This window comes from Bos grunniens, chromosome 4 (genome assembly GCF_055505025.1).
Source record: "Bos grunniens cultivar Pamir isolate PY7600 chromosome 4, Bosgru_T2T1.0, whole genome shotgun sequence".
Lineage (NCBI taxonomy): Eukaryota > Metazoa > Chordata > Mammalia > Artiodactyla > Bovidae > Bos > Bos grunniens.
In genome coordinates this window covers 959761-986968 of record NC_141168.1, presented here as the reverse complement: position 1 = coordinate 986968, position 27208 = coordinate 959761, and the positions used below count along the sequence as shown (strand labels likewise).

The 27208-nt window shown below is 52.0% G+C and overlaps 1 protein-coding gene and 1 long non-coding RNA gene across 3 annotated transcripts in view; one reads left to right on the top strand and one right to left on the bottom strand.

The window, feature by feature from the left end:
* Positions 1 to 27208, bottom strand: part of PTPRN2 (protein tyrosine phosphatase receptor type N2) — a 607146-nt gene that overhangs the window by 501865 nt on the left and 78073 nt on the right. The window lies entirely within an intron of this gene.
* LOC147373362 (uncharacterized) lies at positions 18 to 1706 on the top strand. Its single transcript, XR_015163067.1, has 2 exons — positions 18 to 693; positions 1282 to 1706. It is a non-coding gene; the product is annotated as an uncharacterized LOC147373362 (long non-coding RNA).

Below are 27208 nucleotides of genomic sequence, written 5' to 3'. Positions count from 1 at the left end.
GGGCTGTCAGGCTCTGTGCACACGATTTCACCCGTCCCGGCCAAGCCCAAGTGGGAACAAGCCACACGGCAGTGGTTTCTGCTAGGTGGGGTCCTGCACTTGGTAAGACAGCAGAGGACATCGAGAGCTGCCTTTCTCCCAACAAACTACTGTCCACCTTCCTTTCCAGAGCAGGCCCGTGATGCATGCCACAGCCACAGCCTGGGCTGGGGCTCGGAGGCAGACACCAGAGGAGCCAAGGCCGACTGAGGCCTCCGGAAGGGCTTGGAGCAGGACCACGCCTCCCACAGCGGCCCAGACCTCCCCACCTCCTTTCAGGGCACAGCCCTCGGGCCGCCCTCCCCAGGGTGCAGCCCAGGACCCCCCCAGGAGAGGGGCCCGCAAGCCCCTGCACGGCAAAGGAGAGCAGCGCAGCTGCAAGGCCGGCGTCCGCTCCCACTTCAGGAGGCGTTTCCGGGAAGAGGAGGTGTCGTCAGCGTGACGCAACCATCCATGTACGGAGGCGTTACTGCTGAGCTCTCCTTCCCCCAAAGACGGGGCTGTCACGGATGTGGATCGGGAAAGCAGTGTCTTCGCTCTAAACCAAATGGCTTCCAGAAAAACCTATTCTGTCGCTTGGCCCGCTTCCTGTTCTAAAACCTGGAACACCGCATGGACACTGTGGCCAGAGTCGCGTCCTCCCTGCCCTTTTCAGTGAGTCACGGAGGGGAAACAGCGGGGGCTGCAGCTGGGGGAACAAGACGCCCCAGGTTCCAGCAGAGCCAGGCAGAGAAGCCCACCCTCGCCCCCCGTGGTTTCTAAGGCTTTTCAGAAAGCAGCCTGGGCCCCGTCTCACCACGGTCGTGTCTCAAGCCCATTTCTGGAGAGACGACTCTTACACTTCCTGAAGCCCCTGGGCCCAGATCTTCTTTTCAGGCTTCAGAATAAAAATAGTCCAGTTCTGCCTGTTTACCAGGTACACGACCAATCACAAATACACTAGCTTAGGCATTACACACCGACTCCCATGGACTCCCAAGTCCTAAGACAGCAATTTCAACAGAACCACATTTAAAAGGGAGAACTTAACCTGCTGCACGTTATTGAGACCCACCCCATTTAGAAGCGTAAATATAAGATTTGTTTGTTTTCTGGAGTCTTCAAATTTATTTCTAAGTTGAGGTAATAGCACTGAGGTTTTGAACCCTAACTAGACTATAGCTGAATTATTTATGCAAAAATGCATTGATAAAACGATACCTAAAGTTTCTGACATATTTTCCTTTTTGTAACTTTTCCAAGTGAGATATGTCGAGAAGCAGCTTTCCTGCGATGTGCCTCAAAAATAAATGCAGAGAAAGAAGCACACCAGATGGCTTGGATTAAATCTGAACAGCAACGAGTAATGACTTTTAGGACAGCTGGGTAATGTACTCTTTGCTCAACAACATGTTTGATCTGAAACACAGAAACAGTCTATGGTTTCCATGAAAGTGAAAGAAAAATGAAGCTGAATGTGGAGCAAGTCGCTGGTTTTCTCTCCAATATGCTCCGTGCGGCTTTGAGAGCCATATGGTCTGTTTGATATAAATGGGCTATAGCTGAAATTTAAACCTTTTACATTTAGAAGTAGTGATCAAACATTTATGTCACATATTCAGCAGTAGCTGTGGGGGAATAAAGAATTACTATTGGGGATAAAAAATAAAGTTTGTCTTCGCTCTAAACAGCTACGTCTCTTTCCTGCACTGTAAGATCTGTGCAGCCTCTCCAGAGGGGCTGAGATGGAGGCCACGCTGCTGTTGAAGCGGAGGTTTGTGGTTAGCAGTTGAGCTTCATCACACAGGTACTTCAGGAAAATCCACCATTCAAAGAATACCTACAAAAACCTGTCATGAAAATGCAAATTTCCTGGAATCCCTATTTCACAAGTTACTGAATCCACCTCCAAGACGGAAACTGTGATGGAGCTGGCAGGGCTGAGGTTAGGGTTCCACGGAAACCCAATCACGACATTTAAACATGAAGGGGCCCAGGACCAGGTGGGCTCTGGGGCTGCACAGACAACCCTGAAGTGGAGATGGGGGCCCCTGGGCTCGGGGAGACTCAGGGCACATGCGGGGGGCACCCCCCATTTCCTGAGACACAGATATGGATGCGGGTGTGAACAGGCACACTCCCAGTGCCACCAGTTCCCGAGTCACAGACACACACGCATTCTAGCACGTCTCAAAGGTAAGATGGAAATAAGAAAAAAGAAGAAAAACGGCCTCCCGCTGCACCCAAAGCAGCAGACACCCCGTGAAAGGCCATGACGGGCGGAGACTTGCGCTCCGGGTGATGCTAACGGCTGGGCACTGGGCTCCAGAGATCAGCCGGCTGACGAGCGATGGAGATGGGACAGGTCAGCGAGGCCATGCCCCCGGGTGGGGACGATCCCGCCCGAATCTGAGGCCGCAGGCTCCAGTTCTGCTCATCCACCCAAAGCAGCAAGGAGCAGAGACCGTAGGCGAGCACCCACCATGTGAAAACGTGTCTCAAAGCCCTCCATTTTTAAGGTAACAAAGGGCAGGCTGAGCGGCGTCGGGCGGATGAAGTGAGCCTTTGGGAAAACACTCAGGTGAGAGGCCCAGGGCTGAAGGCAGGCGAGCCTCGGCCACCCTCCTCGGCCGGGCTTCAGGCTGGCAGGGCCTCGGCAAAGCGCAGGCGGCCGGCATCAGGCAGCCCGGTCCTGGGGGCCTCCCTGCACTCCCAAGGCCGGGTCATCCAGCTGTGGCCCCCATACAGCCTGTCTTCACTGAGACCAGGACGTCCCGGGCTCCTATGATGGGCCTGACCGGTTCCTCCTCTTCCAGATGCAGACAAAGGGAAGCAGAGAGCCGGCGGAGGAGCAGGGCCAACGGGACCTTCGGCAGACGGCAGCGGGGGCGTGGAGCCTGCGTCCTGTGTCCGACCAGCCCTGCGCAGCCCTGCCAGCCCTTTGGCCGAGCGCGTTCCCGGGGGAGGCGCGCACGCGCATGTGGCCTGCGGGCCGAGCACATTCCCGGGGGAGGCGCGCACGTGCGTGTGGCCCGCAGAGCCCGCGCCCCACAGGGGTCCCCGCACACATGAAGCCTGTGGCCTGGGCAGCAGGGTGAGCGGCCCTGCCCGCCTCCTCACGGGGGCCATTCTCTGCTGGGCTCAGTGAAGCCGAAGGGAGGCAGGAGTGAACCCCGCTGCACTGACCCCGCTTGGCTGTAAAGGACGCGGTCTGAGGTAAGCGGGGGCACGTTCTGCCCGAGTCTGTGATGAGAACTCGGCTCCCAGTGCCCGGGGGCAGACCCTTTACAGGAGCAGGGATGTGGTGACCCTCCCGGCTCCTTTCTCCACAGGCCTCTGGCCAAGTTTAAGCACCTTCTGAACACACGGAGCAGACTGCACATGTCCTCCGGCTTGGCTGACGTCAGGGGAGGCCTCCAGCAGAAGCCGTCCTCAGAGCAGGGTGGGCACCTGCCTCTTCGGTCAGGGAAGAGCTGGGTGCCAGAGGGGCTCCACGCTGCTCTGTGCGTGGTCAGGTGGTCTCCCTGCTGTTCAAACAAACACGGGTCCCCGCGTGGCTGTGACGTGCCCTGTGGTGGGACTACCGGCTGTCATTGGTGACTGTAGGTAAAGGGCACTGCCCTCCACGGGCTCGGCCTCAGCCACTCACCTGAAGGCCTGAGGAGCAAAGAGTGAGGCTCCCCTCGGAGAAGGAGCTCTGCCCAAGACCGCGGCGTCACCTCCTGCCTGAGTTTGCAACCTCAGGCCCACCCCACGATCACAGGTGCCAACCCCTGCAGATAAACCCTGCACACACACACACACACATACACACACACACCCTGTCGGTTCTGCATCTCTGGAAACCCCGATAATACAGCAATTGGGGCAGGGTGGGGGGTGAGGAGGGAGAGAAATGTGCAAACACGTCCTTACAATGGCACATCGTGAGACAGGCATCGACCCACAGGTTTGCACAAGCACGCGGGGGGCAGGGGAGACGCGCCAGGCTTGGTCAGTGTGAACCTGGGTCAGAGATGCTCATGGGAGGTGGGCTGGACCTTCACCTGAATAGGTGACCAAGCACACACGGGGGAGGGGGTGCAGGTCCACACAGAGCAGGTGCAGGCAGAGACCATGCCCAGGAGGGGGTTGGGGGCATGCTGCCGTGCTGCTGGAAGCAGGGGGGAAAGCGCTGTGGAGGGCAGCTCCCATCCGACGGAGCGTGCAGCCAAGAGCCCGGAATGATACACTGGAAGTGCTGCCTGGTTCGCTGCCAGGAGAGAGGCTGATGCCTCATATCTCATTCCACCCAGACCTGAGATTCTGCTTAGTCTCCAAAGTACTGTGGTTCTCTTAACCTATAGCCAAGTGTTAAAAGAAGGTGTCATGAAACCCAACAAACCCGTCTCTAACCTGGGCTCCTATGAGAGGAGCGCAGCACTGAGCATGCGCTCAGGCTGGAAGGAGAGAAAGTCATCTTCCCAACAGGCAGCGTACATGGGGAGCGCATACGGGGTTCAGGGTAATTCACAGAGCACCCAACACGGCTGTTCCCTACGGCTCAGAAGGAGGCGGGTGCTGACAGCCTTCAGGGACTTTTCTAAAAGTCCTGTCAGAGCCTGCCCTTTTAAAGAATGTTTGTTCCCACACAGAAAAGTATAGAAGAAAACCAAAAGCACTCCCCACCCCAGCAATCTGAGGGACTGCGGTCAGTGTCTGGGCAGCTCCTCCTCTTCCCATTCAGGCTGTCTGCACACAGTGGAGGAGGCAATACTTGCACAAACTTAACGCTGGGCCTCAGGAAGCTTTTGTCCTTAGAAAGTGTTCATTTCTTTTCATTTTAAGGCACAAAGCACCCGTCATCTGTTCATAGCTACTCTGCCATGCTTCTCTTCTGCACGTGTGTGTGCTGTGACTGCTCAGTTGTGTCTGACTCTCTGTGACCCCATGGACTGTAGCCCTCGGGGCTCCTCTGGCCATGGGATTCTCCAGGCAAGGATCCTGGAGTGGGTGGCCATGCCCTCCTCCAGGGGGTCTTCCCAACCCAGGGATCGAACCTGCATCTCGTGGGTCTCCTGCACTGACGGGCGGGTTCTCAGCACTAGTGCCCCTTCTGCATAGGAAGGTCATTTCCGGTCAGCACACGTCTTCTGAGTGGACGGTGGCGGGTTCCCAGGGCCGAGCAGCACACACGATACAGCGGGCAGGGAGTTACACTTTGATCACAGCTTCACCCCAGACTCCGCTCAGGAAGTTCCATCGTGTATTTATATTTTATTCAGTCACTTCTTCCAGAATTATTTCCAATAAAGACAGCTATTTTTTATAGCAATGGGAATTTACAGTAAGAAATAAAAAAAACTATTATGGGAAACCATGATCAATTTGATCAATTAGGATTGATCAAATGAGTCAATCCCAAAGGAAATCAGTCCTGAATCTTCATTGGAAGGACTGATACTGAAGCTCCAATACTTTAGCTCCTGATGTGAAGAGCTGACTCATTGGAAAAGACCCTGATGCTGGGAAAGATTGAAGGTGGGAGGAGAAGGGGACGACAGAGGATGAGATGGTTGGATGGCATCACCAACTCCATGGACATGAGTTTGAGTGAACTCTGGGAGTTGGTGATGGACAGGGAGGCCTGGTGTGCTGCAGTCCACAGGGTCACAAAGAGTCAGACACGACTGAGAGACTGAAAAACAACAATTTGTTAGCAGAACAAATTTGGAAGAAATCAGAAGCAATTAAAACTTCCATCTCGGTATCAATGAAGACATTTTCATTGCAATTCAGAGCAAATATAACTGAAACTGGCTTAAAATCAGGGACTGTCTCGGTTCACATGACTAAAGTGCCGGTCTTGGGAGCTGCACGCCTGGCCGCCCTGTGCCCCTCTCTCATCGCCCCCCTCTGCCCCTGGCTCGGGGCTCACCTGCGGGCTCCCGCCTCTGGGTTACGATGGCTGCACGCTCACACTTATGATCTGTCCACCTGAGCACTCGCAGGATGTCCTATGGCTCACCGCGATTGGGTAGTGGGGTCACGTGACCACTCCTGCCCCATCACTGCGGCCAGGACCATGGAGAGCTCCTCAGACTCCCAGCCGGGTGAGGCTCTCTCGCAGAATATGAGGGAGAAAGGTAACGGTGCCTGCAGTAATAAGGAGAGGGCTGCCGCGTGCGGGGTGCGGGTGTGCACGCTGGGCTGACATGGACAGGCACGATGTAACAGGGCCAGACAGCAGTCTACGGAAGGGGCTCCCCCATCCCTGCCTGGCAGAGGCCCTGGGCGCGAGGGCCAGGGACGCCGTGCAGGGGGCCTGCAGGCAAGCTTCACAGCAGCTCTGCCGGACGCGCTGGGCCTCTCCTGCCCCTTTAACCAGCCGTCCCTTCCCTAGAGAGACCCAGGCTGCGGTTGCCCCCCCTCTCCACGAGCCGGCCCCCCTGGAGGTCTGACCACCGCACGGGACCTCCTCTGACCCGAGCCGGCCCCCTTGGAGGTCTGACCGCTGCACGGGACCTCCTCTGACCCGAGCCGGCCCGCGGGAGGTGTGATCGCCGCACGGGATCTCCTCTGACCCGAGCCGGCCCGCGGGAGGTGTGACCGCTGCACTGGGCCTCCTCTGAGCCGAGCCGGCCCGCGGGAGGTGTGACCGCTGCGCGGGGCCTCCTCTGACCCGAGCCGGCCCGCGGGAGGTCTGACCGCCGCACGGGGCCTCCTCTGACCCGAGCCGGCCCCGCGGGAGGTGTGATCGCCGCACGGGACCTCCTCTGACCCGAGCCGGCCCGCGGGAGGTGTGACCGCTGCACCGGGCCTCCTCTGAGCCAAGCCGGCCCGCGGGAGGTGTGACCGCTGCGCGGGGCCTCACGTGACAGCTGCGTGCCCTGGACAAACGTCAGCGCGCCTGCTGACCGCTGCCGCCTGCGCCTCGGACAGAAAGCCGCCCCCAGCTTCCCTGGCCCTGGGGATGGGAGGCTGCCTCGGTCGTGAAGCAGGGACGCACACACAGAGCCGGTACCTACTGACAGAGACTGGCAGGGGCCCTGCCCGTCGAGCAGGACTGAACTGAGGGTTTCAGGTGGTAGCGGTGAAAGCGCTGAGCGCTTAGGCGTTTGCTGGGTCCTTCCTGAGGTCACCCACGTCACCGGCTCCATGGTAAAGGAGACCAGGATGGAGCTGAAAGCTCTGTCCCCTGCGTTCAGCAGCCTGAGGGCTGCAGCTGCAGCATCTTAATGAAACTGTTAACCAGTCGTGCTGTTTTCAGCAGCCACGTAACTGGTTGTGGCCTTTCACTGATTTCTGTAATCAAGTAACCCTTTCTGATTTTCCCTCAAACAGAAATATCAATCCTAAACCTCTTTTTATTTCTAAAGTATTTGCTTCTCAAAATCACATTATAATCGGTATTAAAATGAATCCAGCAGAGCCAGGCCCAACCTCAAACCTTGCTTTAATAGAGACAGGAAATGGGCGCAGACATCGAGCTCACACACACACCCCGCGCCCTGGCTACCCCTCCAGACGCACAGACAGACGGACGCTCTCCCAGCGCCGCCACGGAGACCACAGCCAGTGCCTGCACTCCCTCCTTCCAGTCACTCACCGCAGGCCCGTTCATCAGCTTCATGCAAGCCACTCTGGACAAACTCAGCGTTTTTTAGGCAGAGTCGCTGCTCACACAGCGGGGAAGATCCGGCCTGACCTCATCCAGGAAAGAGCTCACCCGGTGGGCCTGCTGCTGGTCTGAGGGAGCGGCCGATCCCCAGGACTCCAGTCTCCTCTCCCCGTCTCCCCCATCCAGCACTGGACCCACACATCTTGCTAAAGGAAGGACACCGTGTGATGAAGTGATGCTGGCTGCTACATGCCCTGGTCTTAAACACACTCACATATCTAGGTGGAGGCTGGGAGGCAGCAGAAGGCACAGGGTGCCCCACCCTGGGAGCCATCCTTGGGTGGTTATGCCCCATGGAGAGTCCTGGAGCTGGGCTCTGGGGAGAGTGTATCCAGACTACTGGATACACATTTGTCAGTAGTCAGACTCGGGTGGGGGTGGAGGGGGTGCGTTGTCCACATAATCACCCGAAAGGGCAGTTCACACCTGAGCAAGTTTTCTCTAGAGGGTTGAAGAGACAGTGGCACCAGAAAGCCAGCCTCGTGGTTCCACTTGCAATAGACTTCAGGGGCGTGAGAGGAAAACTTGAGCCGATTCATTCACGTTGCACCCGCTTCCAGAGCACCTACCCTTCCTGGCTTTCCGTTGTTCTTGTTATTGCTATTCAGTCACTCTGTCCTGTCTGACTCTTTGCGACCCCATGGACTGCAGCACGCCAGGCTTCCCTGTCCATCACCAACTCCCAGACTTTGCTCAAACTCATGTCCATTGAGTCGGTGATGCCATCCAACCATCTCATCCTCTGTCTCCCCCTTCTCCTGCCTTCAATCTTTCCCAGCATCAGAGTCTTTTCTAATGAGTCAGTTCTTCACATCAGGTGGCCAAAGTACTGGAGTTTCAGCTTCAGCATCAGTCCTTCCAATGAATATTCAGGACTGATTTCCTTTAGGATGGACTGGTTGGAGCTCCTTGCAGTCCAAGGGACTCTCAAGAGTCTTCTCCAACAGCACAGTTTGAAGGCATCAGTTCTTTGGTGCTCAGCTTTCTTTATGGCCTTCTGTAGGCTCTGGAACTGCTAATATGATCAGCATGTGGGTCTCTTGCTGTCTGTGACTTAGGCGCTAAAGAATGGAGCAGGAACGGAGGATGCCTGTCTGTCTCTTCACCATGCTTTCAAATGCTCGCGGCCACCTCCTGGGGTCACCCAGATGCCCCAAGTCCTGGTGGTGACATGGGTGCGGGCTGGCAGCCAGGCAGGCAGCAGAGAAAGGAACCTGAAGGCCTGGTTCTCACCACCGCACCGGAGTCACAGGGTGGAGCGTGGGTCACGGGGGGACACCCCATGGGGGACCCCGCATCCATGACATTCTGCACTTCCAGAATTTGTTACTTTTTAAAAGGCTAACTCATCATTTGATCCCCAGTCAATTTGGAGGCAGCCCTTGAAGAACATTCATGGTGAGAATGAATCCATCCTTCATTTGTTACCACTTTAAATCACAAGCATGTCCCTGAAATTTTTTCTTCCTCATGAAGGGAAACAGGTATCAATACAATCTTTTAATTGTAAAAATACTCATTACTGTCTACTGAACACGTTGAAGGAGTAGGGGTTTTATACATATGGATATCTTTGGCTGTGCCGGGTCTTTGTTGGGGGAAGTGGGATCTCCAATCCTTCGCTGCACGTGTGGAATCTAATTTCCTTGCCCAGGGGTCCAGCCCGGGCCCCCTGCCTTGGGAGGGAGGAGTCTAAGCCACTGGACCACCAGGGAACTCCCAGGAGGGTTTCTAAGTACATGGTTTCATTTGGCTAAAACACAGGAAGACAGACAAGTCCGATCTCTGCAGGAGTCACAGCTGTAGGTGCAGCCGCTCAGGAGACGCTGAAACCGAAATGGGCACAGGAGACGCACGGTGGGTGAGGCCTCCTGCCAGGGGCTCAGGGACTTTGCCCACATCGGGCACACACTTGTCTGCAGGGCAGTATTATCAGACCTGTACAGTACAGCCTTCACAAGCTTCCCACATGGCTCAGTGCTAAAGAATGCCCCTGATAATGCAGGAGACCCAGGTTCAATCCCTGGGTTGGGAAGACCCCCTGGAGGAGGAAATGCAACCCACTCCAGTATTCCTGCCTGGAGAATCCCATGGACAGAGGAGCCTGGTGGGCTGCAGTCCATGGAGTCTCAAAAGAGTCAGACATGACTGAGCAACTCAACAACAATACTACCTACAGGACATGTGCCAAAACCTTGCCTTAATCTTCATGGGCAACCTCAGCAGCAGCAGTCCTGGAGCAGCAGAAGGGTCACCAGGGGCAGGCCCGCTGGGCACAGGTCCCTGCACCATCTTCCCTTCCACACACAGAGCACAGGACTCCACTGAACAAAGCTGATACGGTCTTGAAAAAGCTGAATGTTGTTTAATCTTTTTAAGCTGAAGGGTTTTCATATGCACTGTATAAGTCTAAAAATGAATTTTTTTTCGTTTAAAAAAATTAATAAAAAGGAATCTACAATAGAACATAAATTGTCTTCTAGTCCAGTCTCCCAACCTCCAACTGCCAGCAGATTCTTGGCATCCTCTATAGAATGTTCTCCCACACACAAGGACAGAACCACGTTCAGTTCAGTTCAGTCGCTCAGTCTTGTCCACCTCTTTGCGACCCCATGGACTACAGCATACCAGGCCTTCCTGTTCATCACAAACTCCTAGAGTTTACCCAAACTCATGTCCATCGAGTCTGTGATGCCATCCAACCATCTCATCCTCTGTCACCCCCTTTTCCTGCCACCTTCAATTGTTCCCAGCATCAGGGTCTTTTTCCGTGAGTCAGTTCTTTGCATCAGGTAGCCAAAGTATTGGAGCTTCAACTTGAACATCAGTTCTTCCAATCAATATTCAGCACTGATTTCCTTTAGGATTTACTGGTTGGATCTTCTTGCAGTCCAAGGGACTCTCAAGTCTTCTCCAGCAGCAGAGTTCAAAAGCATCAATTCTTTGGTGCTCAGCTTTCTTTATAGTCCAACTCTCACATCTATACATGACTATTGAAAAAGCATAGTTTTGAATAGATGGGCCTTTGTCAGCGAAGTCATGTCTCTGCTTTTTAATATGCTGTCTAGGTTGGTCATAGCTTTTCTTCCAAGGAGCAAGTGCGTTTTAATTTCATGGCTTCCGTCACCATCTGCAGTGATTTTGGAACCCAGGAAAATAAAATAAAGTCTGTTGCTGTTTCCATTCTTTCCCATCTATCTGCCATGAAGTGATGGGACCAGATGCCATGATCTTAGTTTTTTGAATCTTGAGCTTTAAGCCAACTTTTTCACTCTCCTCTTTCACTTTCATCAAGAGGCTCTTTAGTTCTTTTTCACTGTCTGCTATAAGGGTGGTGTTATCTGCATATCTGAGGTTATTGATATTTCTCCCGGCAATCTTGATTCCAGCCTGTGTTTCATCCAGCCCAGCATTTCGCATAATGAACTCTGCATATAAGTTAAATAAGCAGGGTGACAATCTACAGCCTTGACATACTCCTTTCCCAATTTGGAACCAGTCCCTTGTTCCATGTCCAGCTCTAACTGTTGCTTCCTGACCTGCATACAGATTTCTCAGGAGGCAGGTCAGGTGGTCTGGTAGTCCCATCTCTAAGAATTTTCCAGTTTGTTCTGATCCACACAGTGAAAGGCTTTGGCATAGTCAATAAAGCAGAAGCAGCTGTTTTTCTAGAACTCTCTTGCTTTCTCTATTATCCAACAGATGTTGGCAATTTGATCTCTGGTTCCTCTGCCTTTTCTAAATCCAGCTTGAACATCAGAAAGTTCTCAGTTCACGGACTGTTGAAGCCTGGCTTGGAGAATTTTGAGCATGACTTTACTAGCATGTGAGATGAGTGCAATTGTGCGGTAGTTTGAGCATTCTTTGGCATTGCCTTTCTTTGGGACTGGAATGAAAACTGACCTTTTCCTGTCCTGTGGCCACTGTTGAATTTTCCAAATTTCCTGCCATATTGAGTGCAGCACTTTCACAGCATCATCTTTAGGATTTGAAATAGTTCCACTGGAATTCCATCACCTCCACTAGTTTTGTTTGTAGTGATGCTTCCTAAGACCCTCTTTTCTTCACACTCCAGGATGGCTGGCTTTAGGTGAGTGATCACACCATTGTGGTTATCCAGGTCAATAAGATCTTTTTTGTATAGTTCTTCTGTGTATTCTTGCCACTTCTTAATTTCTTCTGCTTCTCCAGGTTCAAACTGTTTCTGTCCTTTATTGTGCCCATCTTTGCATGAAATGTTCCCTTGGTATCTCTAATTTTCTCAAAGAGATCTCTAGTCTTTCCCACTCTGTTGTTTTCCTCTATTTCTTTGCATTGATCACTGAGGAAGGCTTTCTTTCTCTTCTTGCTATTCTTTGGAACTCTGCATTCGGATGAGTACATCTTTCATTTTCTTCTTTGTCTTTCTCTTCTTTTCTCAGCTATTTGTAAGGCCTCCTGAGACAACCATTTTGCCTTTTTGCATTTCTTTTTCTTGGGGATGGTCTTGTTCACTGCCTCCTGTTCAGTTCAGTTCAGTCGCTCAGTCATGCCCGACTGTTTGTGACCCCATGAATCACAGCATGCCAGGCCTCCCTGTCCATCACCAACTCCCGAAGTTCACTCAAACTCACATCCATCGAGTCGGTGATGTCATCCAGCCATCTCATCCTCTGTCGTCCCCTTCTCCTCCTGCCCCCAGTCCCTCCCAGCATCAGAGTCTTTTCCAAGGAGTCAACTCTTCCCATGAGGTGGCCAAAGTACAGGAGTTTCAGCCTTAGCATCATCCCTTCCAAAGAACACCCAGGGCTGATCTCCTTTATAATGGACTGGTTGGATCTCCTTGCAGTCCAAGGGACTCTCAAGAATCTTCTCCAACACCACAGTTCAAAAGCATCAATTCTTCGGCGCTCAGCTTTCTTCACAGTCCAACTCTCACGTCCATACATGACCACTGGAAAAACCATAGCCTTGACTAGATGGACCTTTGTTGGCAAAGTAACGTCTCTGCTTTTGAATATGCTATCTAGTTGGTCATAACTTTCCTTCCAAGGAGTAAGCGTCTTTTAATTTCATGGCTGCAATCACCATCTGCAGTGATTTTGGAGCCCCCAAAAATAAAGTCTGACACTGTTTCCACTGTTTCCCCATCTATTTCCCATGAAGTGATGGGACCAGATGCCATGATCCTCGTTTTCTAAATGTTTAGCCTTAAGCCAACTTTTTCACTCTCCACTTTCACTTTCATCAAGAGGCTTTTTAGTTCCTCTTCCTTTTCTGCCATAAGGGTGGTGTCATCTGCATATCTGAGGTTATTGATATTTCTCCCGGCAATCTTGATTCCAGCTTGTGCTTCTTCCAGCCCAGTGTTTTTCATGATGTACTCTGCATAGAAGTTAAATAAGCAGGGTGACAATATACAGCCTTGACGTACTCCTTTTCTTATTTGGAACCAGTCTGTTGTTCCATGTCCAGTTCTAACTGTTGCTTCCTGACCTGCATATAGGTTTCTCAAGAGGCAGGTCAGGTGGTCTGGTATTCCCATCTCTTTCAGAATTTTCCACAGTTTATTGTGATCCAGACAGTCAAAGGCTTTGGCATAGTCAATAAAGCAGAAATAGATGTTTTTCTGGAGCTCTCTTGCTTTCCATGATCCAGCGGATGTTGGCATTTTGATCTCTGGTTCCTCTGCCTTTTCTAAAACCAGCTTGAACATCTGGAAGTTCACGGTTCACATATTGCTGAAGCTTGGCATGGACAATTTTGAGCATTACTTTACTAGCATGGGAGATGAGTGCAATTGTGTGGTAGTTTGAGCATTCTTTGGCATTGTCTTTCTTTGGGATTGGAATGAAAACTGACCTTTTCCAGTCCTGTGGCCCCTGCTGAGTTTTCCAAATTTGCTGGCATATTGAGTGCAGCACTTTCACAGCATCATATTTCAGGATTTGAAATAGCTGAACTGGAATTCCATCACCTCCACTAGCTTTGTTTGTAGTGATGCTTTCTAAGGCCCACTTGACTTCACATTCCAGGATGTCTGGCTCTAGGTCAGTGATCATACCATCGTGATTATTTTGATTGTGAAGCTCTTTTTTGTACAATTCTTCTGTGTATTCTTGCCACCTCTTCTTAATATCTTCTGCTTCTGTTAGGTCCATACCATTTCTGTCCTTTATAGAGCCCATCGTTGCATGAAATGTTCCCTTGGTATCTCTCATTTTCTTGAAGAGATCTCTAGTCTTTCCCATTCTGTTGTTTTCCTCTATTTCTTTGCATTGATTGCTGAGGAAGGCTTTCTTATCTCTCTTTGCTATTCTTTGGAACTCTGCATTCAGATGCTTATATCTTTCCTTTTCTCCTTTGCTTTTCACTTCTCTTCTTTTCACATCTATTTGTAAGGCCTCCCCAGACAGCCATTTTGCTTTTTTGCATTTCTTTTCCATGGGGATGATCTTGATCCCTGTCTCCTGTACAATGTCATGAACCTCACTCCATAGTGCATCAGGCACTCTGTCTATCATATCTAGGCCCTTAAATGTATTTCTCACTTCCACTGTATAATCATAAGGGATTTGATTTAGGTCATACCTGAATGGTCTAGTGGTTTTCCCTACTTTTTTCAATTTAAGTCTGAATTTGGTAATAAGGAGTTCATGATCTGAGTCACAGTCAGCTCCCGGTCTTGTTTTTGCCGACTGTATAGAACCACATTGGCTAAACTCAATAGGTCTTCATTCTTGCATTCTTTGAGTCTTCTTGTGAAAGGTAATGAACACAGATAAGTGTGCACAAAACTTCACAGTATAACACACAGTTATCAAGTATAACACAGAACTGTTCATAGAATCACTGCCCCAGTCAAGAAATACAATCCAGCTGGGAGCCCCTGGGCCAGGCACAGCCGTCAGGCCGCCGCTGTGTGCTCCGGTTCTCCAGCCTCCCCTCACAGATCTGGACTCATGTGGCCTGGACTCCCGTGAGTCTTCCTTCTCTCACTCGACTTGATACGTGATCCGAGTCATCGTGGTTTGTTCCGTTTCACTGCATGGAATGTCTCTACTGTGTGAACGTAAGGGATGCACGATATATTCAGTTTATACTCATAAATGTGAAGAATATTCATACAACATACAAAATACATAAATTCCATCATATGAAATATTCATTTTGTGTCTTCTGCCCCTTAAGTGCATTTGGGGATGTCCTGACTGGCAAGCTTAGGAACAAGGCTACTTGTGAGAGTCGTTTGGGGGTGTCCTGGGCACGCAGGGCACTGCAGCTGCCGTCCACGGCCGGCTGGGCTCAGGCAGACTTTACTCCATCACCGGCCCACACGCTCCTGCTCTGCATTCTCAGCAGCACCCGGACCTGGCGGGCTTGCAGTACCCACCCGTCTAGTAGTGGCTGCCATGTGTCACGTGGCTCCCGTCTCACGTCTCTGCTTCAGTAACGAGGCTGAACACCATCCTACTCATTTCAGTCACTCGTGCTTCCACCTCAGAAATTCCTGTGCAGCTGTTTAACCGATTTTTTCTTGGATGTCTGTCTTTTCCTTAAAGATTTATGGGGCGTCTCTATGTCACTGGTCATGAGGCCTTTCCTGGGTGCACATCGTTCACCTTCTCCCATGCCCGTCCCTTGTCTTAGCACTGTCTTTATTAAGAGACGTTCTTGATAGCTGAAATTACCAATCTTTTACTTCACGGACACAACTAAGCAACTGAACAACTTTGTGGTTAGTGCTTTTTAAGTCCTATTTCAAAAATCTCTGTCTACTCTGAGATCATGAAAATGTATGTTCTCATATAGGAATTGATCTATATGAAGAAATTTGGTCCAGTTTCATTTTTTCTAATCTGGACCCCAGCTGTTCTACAGATTCATTTTTTCATTCAAAATATCCTGAGATCTTTCTGTATCTGCACATACACAGTTCCATCCTGAGGATAAATCATAATTTGAAGAGTAATTAGGATATTCATGTGGTTTCCTATTCCAGTGTTTCAAAGGCTCATTTTACATTTGATTCTTTACACACATATTTACGCCTATTCATCATGGACTTCACAGGCATAGGCCTAGGGAGTTAAAAGCAAAGGCATTTTATATTTTCTTAGATATTGGGTTTTCTGTCTTGCTTTAAAAATTTAATTCTCTGTCAAAATTATTAAAATTCCCCCTAAGTTTTCTTTTAGTGTTTATGAAGTCCCGTTATACTCTTAAGTCTTTGAGCCATCTGGATTTTATTTTGGGGTGAGAAGTTTGGGAGGGATCCAGCTATATATTTTCCGAATGTCTGGCCAGTTGTCCCCAAATCATTATTGAATAATGCATCTTTCCCCGCTGATTTAAATGTCGTCATTAGCATATGCTAAATGCTTGCAGCGCGGGGGGCTGTTTCAGGGCTTTCTGTCCCCTCACTTCAATCCGTCTGTCTGTTCGTGATCGCAGCCGCTCGAGTGTAAGGACCCCATCGTCTCAGAGCACCAGGCATGGGGCAGTCAGCGGCCCCCACACAGCCTCCCTGCTTCACGACCTTCCCATTATGTCTCAGTGTGAACTTTAAAAGTAGCCTGCTAGGTTTCAAAAGAAATTCTGTGAATGTTTTATTGTGCTCACTGAAACACTGAGGTTAACTCAGAGAGCACTGATACACCACAGTGTGGGAGCTTCCTGCCCGGAAACGCAGTCTGAGCGCAGGTCCCGTCTTGCCGTGTGTGTGTGTGTGTGTGCGTGCACATCTGTGTGTGTGTGCACGTCTGTATGTGCGTGTGTGTGTGCGCGTGCACGCGTGTCTGTGTGTGTCTCTGTGTGCGGGCGCATGTGTCTCTGTGTGCACATGTGTGTGTGCGTGTGTGCGTGCGCGTGTCTGTGTGTGCGTGCGCGTGTCTGTGTGTGTGCATGCATGTCTTTGTGTGTCTCTGTGTGTCTGTGTGTATGTGCGCGTGTGTGTATGTACATGCACATGTGTGTGTCTGTGTGTGCACGTGTGTGTGTCTCTGTGTGTCTGTGCATGTGTGTGCACACATGTGTGTGCATGCATGCGTGTCTGTGTGTGTGTGTCTGTCTGTCTGTGTGCACATGTGTGTGCATGTGTGTGTGTGTCTCTGTGTGTCTGTGTGTGTGCGTGCATGCATGTCTGTGTGTCTCTGTGTGCATGTGTGTGTGCACATGTGTGTGTGCATGTGTGTCTGTGTGTGTGTGCGCGTGCACGCCTTCCCATCCTCTCCAGGCCCGTCTCCCACAGCTGCAGTGTGGGGTCAAGGCTTTCTGCCTGAAGATCTCTGCTGGTTGTTCCTAGTCAGGGCACTAGCAATAAATTTTTTTTTTTTTGATGGCCTGAAAATGTCATAATTTCCCTTTCCGTTTAGAAAGATCCTTTCTCTGGGATGGACGTTCACTTTGGTGGCTGTTTTCTTTCAGTTCTTTAAAGACATCATTCCATTATTTTCTAGCCACCTCCAACTCTGCGGAAGCTGCTGTCAGTGGCATAAGAAACCACCCCCGAAACCCACGGCTGAAAACAACAAGCGATGCAATTCTGCCTGAGTCTGAGGGGGAGCGGGGGCCAGCTGCGGGGCTGTGCTCCTGCGACTCTCCTCCTGGGGGTCTGGCTGTAACAACGTCAGGGCAGCAGCATCAGGACCTCACCCTTCTGACCTCGTCTGATGGTCAAGCGAGTCATAGCCAAGGCCAGAACCAGGCAGCGGGGCGGAAGCTCCCCCTGAGACCCAGGCTTGCCTGGCAGAGGGCATGCGTGCAGGACGAGGGAAGACCTGGGGCTTGCTGCCATCTTGCCCGTGGTCTTCTTAGAACCTTTGAGGTTATACGTGTTTTCTCTGGCTGTGACGGCTTTTTAAAATTTGTATTTTCAACAATTTCACTATACTACTCCCGGGTGTGTGTGTGTGTGCATGCACGCACGCCTGTTCTTGGGATTCGTGGTACTTCTTGAGCTTTTGCGTGATGTCTCTCCCCTGTTTGGGAAACCTGCTAGTCTTCATCTCTTCAAACGCTCTGCCCCTTCTCCATCTCCTCCCCTGTGGAGTGTGGCTCAGTAAGGGACTCAGGAGGGACTGTAAGCTCCCTCCCTGCTCATGGGTTTCTCCCTCTGTTTGTATTTTCCATCCTTTTTTCTCTCTGGATAGTGTCTTCTGTTTAAGATTTTTTTATGTGAACCATTTTAAAGCCTTTATTGACTTTGTTACACTGTCGCTTCTGTTTCACGTTTGGTGTTTGGCCCTGAGGCTTGAGGGATCTGAGCTCCCTGGCCGGGGGCTGCACCTGCAAGCCCTGCCCTGGAAAGCGAAGTCTTCAGCACTGGATCCCCAGGGAAGTCCCTGGATACAGTCTACTGACCTATGCCACTCGCCCCCACTTACACCACGTCTCACCTGCTACAGTCTACTGACCTATGCCACTCGCCCCCACTTACACCACGTCTCACCTGCTACAGTCTACTGACCTATGCCACTCGCCCCCACTTACACCACGTCTCACCTGCTACAGTCTACTGACCTATGCCACTCGCCCCCACTTACACCACGTCTCACCTGCTACAGTCTACTGACCTATGCCACTCGCCCCCACTTACACCACGTCTCACCTGCTACAGTCTACTGACCTATGCCACTCGCCCCCACTTACACCACGTCTCACCTGCTACAGTCTACTGACCTATGCCACTCGCCCCCACTTACACCACGTCTCACCTGATACAGTCTACTGACCTATGCCACTCACCCCCACTTACACCACGTCTCACCTGCTACTAGACCCGTCGGCTCATTTCTAAATTCAACATGTGCATGTTACAGGGCTACCGTGTCCATGTGGTTCTTCTCTACAGACTGTAGAAAATCTCCGGGCCTTGGCCACCCCCTCCCCACAGGGGGTGGGGTTAGAGGTGCCATCACTGGGTGGGGCATCACCCATTACCATGATTCAGCAGTCTACCTCCCCACACGCCTGCGTCCTTCCTGGGTGGGGGTGCTAATCCCCAGCTCCAACCAGTCCCTGCCACTGACACTCAACCGTAAGTCTCTTCACAAAATGAGTTATTGAATGAACAAAGAACGAATGGATTTTTCAGGCAAGAAAGAGGGATTGTGATCTTGACAATTTTATGATCCCGAACTATTATTCTTTTAAAAGTTATATTTAAGAAGAGAGTGAAATTAGATAGGAAATTAGATAGGAAAATATGTATTATATAAATTCAAAAGAGAATTAAAATAATGATATGTTTATAAACGCATAAAACATGTTCAGCTGCAAGAAGGACACATAAAAAAAGAGATCAAAACGAAGCTGTCTCCAGTGACTGGCCCACGGGCTCACCTTTTCCCTGCTCTCCTGCATGTGCTAACTTTCTTTAATGATGAACTGCTTTTAGAATGGAGAATAAAGCCTCCATAAAACTCTGCACTTCGGGCCACGCCAGTCAGCACCTTTTGCTTACAAGACGCACTGCCTTCAGGCCGCAGGGCTTCCCACACGGCACTAGTGGTAAAGAGCCCCCTTGCCAATGCAGGAGACTAAAGAAAAGCAGGTTGGGTCCCTGGGTCAGGAAGACCCCTGGAGGAGGGCACAGCAACCGACCCCAGTATCCTTGCCTGGAGAATCCCATGGACAGAGGAGCCTGGTGGGCTACAGTCCATGGGGTTGCCAAGAATCGGACAGGACTGAATGACGGAGCACGCACAGGCCACTGGGGCTCAGCATGCCTCCCGCCCAGCCCGCTCGAGCCCAGGGAGCAAGGCCTCTTATCCCACAGGACAGACTGACCACCGCTTCCCACGACTGGAGAGAAGCCTGTCTCAGGACAGAGGAAATAAATGAGAAAAGCAAAGTACAGTGTTTAAAAACTTTGATCTTAAGGGAATCAGATAAAATTGGGACAGAATTGAATAGGAAAAAAGATCACTCTTGAATGACTTTTAATAATTATTAATCTGCAGTATGCTTTTTTACCTACTTCTGCCCAAAGGAGTATCTGTGGAGATTTTTAATAGTTTGATTGGATCTCATCTCCACTCAAGCACCCAGGCTTCTTCCACGCGGCCCTCCCTGTCGATGACGACACTTGGAAGACAGTGAGGAGCGGTAGGCACTCAGACCTCAGATGACGCTGCGCCCCATGCAGGGTCCCCCACACCCAGATAGGTGCAGTAGCACATGGATGTGAGGGCGCTCAGCTCTGTGTGTCTCCCCGGGACACTCGCAGTCCAGAGCGGGGCACCTCACGCCTCTCGGCGCACTGGGCAGGCAGCGTCACCCTGTCATGCTCAGGGCGCCCACGAGCGGTGCCCCGCAGCAGCTGGCCTTCTCCATGGAGGTCGGTACTTGCCCCCTGCCCACCCCCGGAGGAGTAACTCAGACCCAGCCCTGGGACAGGCTGTGGGGCTGGGGGACCCTCTGCTGTCTGGAACTCGGGAAGCGGGCAAAGCAGGCATGAGGCCCCTTGCCTGCCTCGGACCCCAAGAAACACTTTGCAGACTGTCAGACCCCAGGCACTTCCCACCACATGCTGGGTACAAACCAGGAGCAGAGCAAGGAGCCCACATGTGTCCGGCCTGGCCTGGTGCTCTGGATGCGGGGAGCCCCGAGGCAGGAGTCTGCAGTGGGCACAGCACCACTGGAGGCTCCCTCGCAGCCTGAGCGCGACAGTGCTTAGCCTAATGTCGGGAAGCCCCACCCACAGCCCTCTAGGAACCAGGAAAGAGCTAAAAAGGAGCCTCCCTCCTTCTCAAGGGGAGACAGTTCTGCGGCTCCTCCCCACCTAACTGGACCACCTGCAGCCTGTCTGCACCCCATGCTCCCGAGAACCCTCTCGCCACCCCAACACCTCAGCTGGGAAATAGGCAGCTCTGACAGTTGTCTTGAAATTGGTGGTCGTCTGACCAGCGTCATCTTGTTTTAAGTACGGTTGGTCTCCAGGTCCAGGGCTGGTTTGTTCCTGTTTCCTTGAGGCCAGTTCTCCAAACTGCCAGCTTACATCATGGCTGCAGTATGCTCATCATGTAGTTAACTTCTTCCGCCCGGTGGGGGTTTTGGCATGTACAAATCAGCCCAAAGGACATGGCTCAGAATACTACCTGTAGTCCTTACGGAGACTAAAGCTCCTTGACTCTTTAGCAGCTAAACTATTACTATTTCAGTGTTCAAAAAATTCAACATTCAAAAACCCGAGATCATGGCACCTGGTACCATCACTTCATAGCAAATAGATGGAGAAACAATGGAAACAGTGACAGACGTTATTTTCTTGGGCTCTAAAACCATTGCGAACAGTGACTGCAACCAGGAAATTAAAGGACTCTTGCTCCTTGAAAGAAAAGCTATGACCAACCTAGACAACATATTAAAAACCAGACATCACTTTGCTGACAAAGGTCCATATAGTCAAAGGTATGGTTTTCCTAGTTGTTATGTATGGATGTGAGAGTTGGACCATAAGGAAGGCTGAGCATGGAAAAATGGATGCTTTCGAATTGTGGTGCTAGGAAAAACTCTTGAGAGTCCCTTGGACTGCAAGGAGACCAAGTAGTCAATCCTAAAGGAAATCAAAGCTATGACAAAGCTATGACAAACCTAGACAGCATATGAAAAACCAGACATCACTTTGCCAACAAAGGTCCGTCTAGTCAAGGCTGTGGTTTTTCCAGTGGTCATGTATGGATGTGAGAGTTGGACTGTGAAGAAAGCTGAGCACCGAAGAATTGATGCTTTTGAACTGTGGTGTTGGAGAAGACTCTTGAGAGTCCCTTGAACTGTAAGGAGATCCAACCAGTCCATCCTAAAGGAGACCAGTCCTGAGTGTTCACTGGAAGGACTGATGCTGAAGCTGAAACTCCAATACTTACCAACTGATGGGAACAGCTGACTTATTGGAAAAAACCCTAATGATGGGAAAGATTGAGGGCAAAAGGAGAAGGGGACGACAGAGGATGAAGTGGTTGGATGGCATCACCGACTCAACGGACATGAGTTTGAGCAAGCTCTGGGAGACAGTGAAAGACAGGGAAGCCTGGCGTGCTGTAGTCTATGGGGTTGCAAAAAGTCAGATACGACTGAGCAACTGAACAACATTATTATTTCATTTTGACTGTTTCTCTTTGTTTCTGCATTTTCTGACTTTTCTGATTAAATTTATTCTTCAAAGCTTTTCTACAGACAAAATGCAAACAGAAGACTGGGGCGAGGGTGCAGAGTCTGTTCTGGGAAGGCCCCACAGGGTCCTGCTCTGTTACAACAGGAGCAAGAGGAGGACCAGCGACCCCGGTGACCAGGGCGGAAGCGCACACCGTGAATACACAGTGGTCACCAGGCTGGACCGCCAGGCGGTGCGCGCGGGTGGGCGGCCTGGGCAGGCCGGCAGAGTGTTCTGGCTCTATTAGAACCTCATGTAACTGACTGCTTAAACCATGCACATGCATCACTTTGATAAAGTTAACTGAGGGAAAGTTTAAAGCGCCACGTCCCATGAACACAAAATAAAGTGACATCTGCTGTGACCAGCTCTGCCACGGGCACTGCCGTAGATGCCCAGGAATGTCAGTGAGCCGGACAGTCAAGGCCCCGCCGTGCGGCTCACGCTCTAGGGGCAGACAGACCGGAAGCCACACACACAGCGAGCCCAGACTGGTGACAGATCCCATGCACCAGACACGGCCCTGAGTATGTGGTCTCCAGCAGATGCCCGCTGAGGGCTGGCCCACAGGTGCTGCACGTGGGCACCAGGGGGATTGGGCAGAGGGCCTCTGACCTCCCGAGGCTCCTGCGTAGAGCTCCCAGGTCACACTGAGGCTGCTCGCTTGGGGCCCTACTTTCAGACCCTGACCCGGGCGCCCTGCCCTCTCCCCTGGGGTCTCTCTGTTGCATGATGTTTCAGATGCTGACCCAGGCGCCCTGCCCTCCCCCCGGGCTCTCTCCGTTGGACAATGTTTCAGACCCTGACCCAGGCGCCCTGCTCTCTCCCCTGGGGTCTCTCTGTTGGACGATGTTTCAGACCCTGACCCGGTCCCTGCCCTCCCCGAGGGTCTCTGTTGGATGGTGCTTTGTGCAGCGACAGGAAGGACACACACTCAGCACGGCACTCCCTCCCTCGCTTCCCACAGCACACGTTTGAGTCACCGGCCTCCAGAATGTAGGTAACTCTACTGCCAAAGACCTGGCAGCCCCGCACCAGGTCTGGCGTTGTTGGGGGTCGGGTTACACTGAGTCGTGCCAACTGTTTACATCCCTGCTCTGCCAGGCACCCTATCCTGTCTCTACCTGAGCAAAGAGCCGGACAAGCAGCCTGTCTACGGTGCAACTGGCATTTTGAGGCCTAAGTGAAATAAAGTGTACAAAATCTCCCATAAATTATAAAACACTGTGCAGGTGTTAATAATACTTACAGCTATTTACAGTCTTCTGTGTTTTGGGCAAATATCCTAAATAACGAAGTGTAGAATACTGTCAACTTGGACTAGGGTTATTTACCTAAGACGGTCTTGCGTTGGAATCTGCAATTTCTTAAATGGCGGACTCGTCATGCGCACTGATTTGCACGTCCACAAGAGAACTATCTTCTATGCTAATGATGCTCTTTCGAGCAAACCGTACAAGTAATACTGAGGAGACTGAACTGCCCTCCACATGCATGGCTGTGTTGCACAGAGCACAGCTGGCATTTCAGTGCAGATGTCAAGGAATTTTCAGGGTTGGAAGGTTTCTTAGGAATCATCTGGCCCAGTGCTTCTCAGCTATGGCTGTGCGCTAGAACCGCTTCAGGGAGTTTTAAAACAGGAAAGGAAAGAGCTGATGCCAATCCCCTCTCCCCAGCCCTGGCAATGCCTGGCCATCAGTTGTGTAAAAGCCTCACTGCACAGCCATGGTTGGCAACTCCTGATGGAGCTACACACCATGACGTAGTCAAACCTCATTTTACAGGTAAGGAAACGGGCTCTTTCCAAGGAGGAGAAAGCTCCTTCCATGAAGAATTCACTTAAATAGCAAGCCAAGGAAAGGCTGGCGGCAGAGCCTAGACTGGCCCTGAGTGTTCTGACTCTCAGTCCATTCTGTCTGTGCCTCAGAAATCAGGACAACCGTGTGTGCGCTTAAGTCCTTACGCACACACACACACCAATCAATGGCATCAGCCTTCAGATTAAGAAGATAAAAACATCAATCCACAGTGAACAGACGCAAAATGTGAAGACTGGGGCCCGGGAGTGGCGCGCGGCCCGGGAGAGGCGCGCCTGTGTGTCTGTAGCTGACCCCTTCGCTGTGCAGCTGAAGCTGTCACCACGCTGTCAGTTGGCGCGTGCTGCCTGCGCATGTGCCCAGTCACTGCACCCCTATACAAAGTAAAAAGTGTTTTCAAAGTTTGGGTCTAGTTGTTTTGTTGGCGATTCCTTCTAAAGAGTAGAGAAACCAAATGCAAGCTGCTGACGCACCTCTGTCTGTGGCAGGGAAGAGCCGGCCAGCCTGCGGACACTGCCGTCGGCAGCCCGGGCCCCCAACCCCAGCCACTGGGCAGAAGGAGACACGTGACGTGGAGGCTGATGGCCCCGAGGCCAGTCGGTCAGACCAGAGGTGGGGCTGGCGACCTGGGCTTGGGCACGTGAACTGACACCCTCCCCGTCCCCAGGACCCTCAGCGCTCTGGGCAACGCTGGAGCGCGTTTCTGTTCCCCAAAGCAGATGAGAACAGCTGCATCCTGCGAGCCATCAGACTGCCTTCAGAGCACTTGTTCAGTCCACTGGGCAAGTGAGGGAGAGGCCCTGGCCAGTGGTAAGCAAAGGCGTGGGGGGTTTCCTCCCATCGGAACAAGGTCTGATGCTGGAAAATGTAAAGTAGACGTGGAAGAATTCCATTTGGACACAGGTTATAATCGAATAAGGTCACAGTGTTCTATTCCAACAGCTGGGAACATACAATTTATTCTGTTTTACTGAAGAACTAAGACTGTCCAAAACGCAATCCTATGGTGGGTTTTCCCAACTGCATGATTTCCTAGTGGCCTGTGGGATAATCTGTCTTTTATTTCTTACATTTCTGCATCTTACCAGAATCTCCAGTAACCTGACTCAAGGGAACTTCCCAGGTAGGTACCCCAAGACAAGCCCCGCCTCCTCCTCCAGAAGGACATCAGCAAGCCCCCAAAGGCCCATGCAGGGTGTTCCCAGGGGCCCTCCTACCACAGCCAAACACTGAAAACCACCGGAAACGGCCCATGCACTGACAGACCAGGGCTCAGCATCAGAACAGGAGGCGCGGGCCGGGGAGGGCCAGGTGACAGCTGGTGCCAATGACCAGGAGGGGAGGAAGCTCAGGACCCCCATCACTACAGGAGGAAGCTCAAGACCCCCAACAGAACAGGGCTCAGCAACAGAGCAGGAGGCACAGGCCGGGGAGGGCCAGGTGACGGCCGGTGCTGATGACCAGGCGGGGAGGAAGCTCAGGACCCCCGTCACTGGGAGAGGGTCACGTACAGACACTAACCCTAAGCGTGAGTCTCCATGGATTTTTACATCACACAGAACTGTAGGAAGGTGTGGGGTGCCTGCTGCTGGGTGAGCAGAGTAGGCGCGGGGGTGGGAAGGGCCTGCTCCATCCCAGGTGAGCCCACCCGGGCAGCCAGGGATCCCTGAAGACCGGGCAGCACTGTGGGAAGGGGCCTGGACCCGCGGGGTGTCCAGACTGCCCACGTTCTGTTAGACTGGCTGCTCCAGGACATAAAACCCTGGTCATCAGTCTTGATAAAGCCAATCCACGTCTGGACCACAGCCTGGGTAATCGCTATTTTAATGCATCCATTAATCTTGTACTACTTCCAATCTCTTCACCGCATCACAATGTTTAAAAACCTGGACACTTGACCTTGAGCTGGCCTAACTTCCACGGACCCAGAGCAGCAGGGTGGGGTGGGGGGGGATGAGGATCTGGGGAGCCTGGGGTCTGTGTGGACCGGCCCCACCACCAAGAGGCCTTCAGGCCATCATGCTTCCCCCTCTTTCTCTCCAAGTACTCCCAGGGGATCAGTTCTACTCTAAGCAAAAATCGGAGCTGATACTTTTTTCCAAAAAGGAGAAAACAACAGGAAAGTAAACTGGCCCCTGTCGGACCTCACCGAGGGCAGCTGAGGAAGCGCCTCCTCCCTGGAAGATGACGGAGCCACTGAGCGTTTCCTAGAGGACGGGGGAGGTCTGCACGGAGCCGGCCTCCTGACAAAGCCCCAGGCTGGCCACAGGCTGTGCCCACAGGGTCTCTCCCACCCACAGTATCACCTGGCTTCCAGTCTCGGCGATTTCTTCCAATTCTGAGAACAAGTTTAAACCCATTAACAAAACCGATTTCAAGCCAAATGAATAAACGGGAGGCCCTTCCACAGGAGGTTTCCTCTGATTAATATTTATGAGAGCGGAAGCAACCGAGACCCGGGTGACGCGTGCCCCGGCCCAGGATCTCTCTGGGGTTTGGGTGAGCGTGGGGCTCCCAGCTCATTCCGTCATCAGAATCTGCCTTCAGGGAACAAGATGACACCAGTTGGCAGCTCGCCCGGCTGGTGCTTCCAGCCAGGCCCCAGGCCCTTGTGAAGGTGCTTGCAACGCGGTCATTCTCGCTGCAACACCCACTCACCACAGATGACCATTTCCTTGCCGCAGCAGCATCTGCAGATCCCTAAGTGGCAAACCCACAATGCTGACCCCAACACCCGCTGTGCCGTCGTGAGAAGCAAACACTGAGCTCAGCTGGGGGACGGTGGGTCGGCCCTGGTTCTAGATTTGATTCTGACCCCTTCACCCAAATTCAAGAGGTCAGGTCTGCCATCCACTAAATGAGGACGAAGTTCTCTCAGGAGGAAAGACTCTCTCAGGGATGCTGAGATAGTCCAGGGAGGTCTGTGCGTAAAACACTCAGAAAAGCACAAAGCCTCCTACAAGCACACCGATGCCAGTGACGCTGTTTCAGGTCCAGGACAGATGTGGGGCGCGGGTCCACTCAGACTCCCTCCCAGGCTCAGGGCACGTTCCAAAACAGCCCCACCCGGCTCGACTGTGGGGTCACTCCTGAGTTGGGGGCGGCAGAGACCTCTGCTGTTACCCAGCCGCCAGCTGACCCTCTGCAGACCCGCCCTGTGAAACCTGTGCATCCAGTGTCCCAGGCAGGCAGAGGCTCCTGGGGGCGGCCACGGCTCCTGATGGCGTTTCCCCAGCTGCCCCAGGGTGGAGCCGCACTGGCTGGAAATCAGCCCAGTGGCCAAGCTTAGGCCACAGAAACTGACTGCAAGTCAACACAGCTTGCCCAGAGCTAGCTGCTGACCACTGACCAACAGAGCACTGGCCGAACCACTGAAACGAGGCCCCATACGGTTACCCATAGACCAAAAATAAAAGCTTTTTAAAAATACAAACATATAATCTCTAGGACTCAAGTTTAGTATAAAATTTTGCTTTAAAAATACAGACGTTTGTGCTTTTCACAGTGGCATGACTATGGGCACATTCCAGCCTCTGGTCACACCGTGCACACTGCTCACCCAGCCTCTGGTCACGGCTA